Source organism: Theobroma umbraticum, unplaced genomic scaffold, assembly GCF_002168275.2.
Source record: "Theobroma umbraticum cultivar Fairchild unplaced genomic scaffold, ASM216827v3 scaffold_12.1, whole genome shotgun sequence".
Lineage (NCBI taxonomy): Eukaryota > Viridiplantae > Streptophyta > Magnoliopsida > Malvales > Malvaceae > Theobroma > Theobroma umbraticum.
In genome coordinates, this window is record NW_018397269.1 from 3,054,506 (window position 1) to 3,055,955 (window position 1,450).

The 1,450-nt window shown below is 32.5% G+C and overlaps 1 protein-coding gene across 2 annotated transcripts in view; it reads right to left on the minus strand.

Annotated features, from left to right (window-relative positions):
- The window catches only part of LOC110425766 (EAP30/Vps36 family protein), an 11,665-nt gene that overhangs the window by 5,977 nt on the left and 4,238 nt on the right, over nucleotides 1-1,450 (minus strand). The window lies entirely within an intron of this gene.

Below are 1,450 nucleotides of genomic sequence, written 5' to 3' on the forward strand. Positions count from 1 at the left end.
GAACCATGAATATGAAAACACACGGATACTTTATTGATGATAAATGCAAACAATATAATACAAGAGACTATAAAAACTCGATGATAAATTTACATGATCATAGATGGGAGGTACACTAGTGGAAACACACACCCGTTTACATTAGTCATTATTGCTTTACAAACTTGAATACTCTCAAAAACTCTTACAAGAAAATCGGAAAATAGACTGATAGATTCTAAATGCAAACTGAAAGATCTTGAAGGCTTGTTGTATATAGTTTCCACTCCATTTTCAACTGTGTAAAATGATGGGAACCACACCTTCTTTACAAAGAAGCAAAAGAGGCAAAACGTTTTGTTTTCCTATTTAGAGATTCTTTCTTTAAAATAATATAATAAGGCTGTCTTTTAAAACAGATGAGGGAGGAATTGCTTTTAACAATGCATATTCTTCTTTGATAAGGTTTTTTGACAAGTCCTAGTAAACCCATATTATGGATCTTGTGGTCCAAATATGTCCTTTGCATTAAATGTTTTTCTACTGCCAGTTCTAAGTGGCTACAAATTTTCAAAAAGCTACTCCAATATGAAATCTTGTCCAAGAAATGGTGCTGAGGCTGAAGGAGGACCATTAAACCTCACATGGTATTGAAATTTGCATAACTCTCCTGGTAGCTAAGTTCTCCTACATTTTTTTTCTTGTCCTTCTAACTCAGCAAGATGATCCACCTATCCTTGAATTGGAGTTCTCTTCCAATAATTCTTCTTAAGAAGACTGCAAGAGCTTCCTCTTTATTCTATTTGAAAAATAGAGATTGTAAATGGATTTCCTATGTATAGTTTGTCTAGAATTTTATCCACAAAGCTTTTTCTTCTTTAGATCCTTCCTTTGGAAGTAGCTTGGGAACCAAATAAATTACCATGATTTTCTAGATAGTAAGTTTAAACATCTCAAACTTTTTCCATCATTTGACCAGACAAGTTGTTTGAGTCATCACAGTCCCTCGATCTTTTAGATGACTTTATATTCTCAATGAAGAATCCATAAGCATTTCTAACAAATAAAAACATAAAAGTAAAATATCTTCTTTTGTTATCAAAGTTTCGAATCACTTAAAAGATATTTTACAACATTTAGGAAAATAGTATCAACTTATCCCCATTTATAGAGCCATTGATGAAATCAATCTAGAAAATCGACCTATCGAGATTCTTTCTAAAGAATGTTTTATCCCTAAATTTGACATTTTTAAGCTCACCCCCCCCAAATATATGAGGCTCTCCATGACCTTGGCAATTTGACAAACAATGTCAATCAAATGGTGGGAACAGTTTCACATGTTCAAGCTCACTCCTTCAGAGACCAGATTAATTTTCATGATTTGCAAGCTATCTCAAAAGGAAGAACCTCGAGGGATAAAAAGAAATTGTGGATTAAATTCTTAACAAACAGAAAAAAAAAAAAAAAA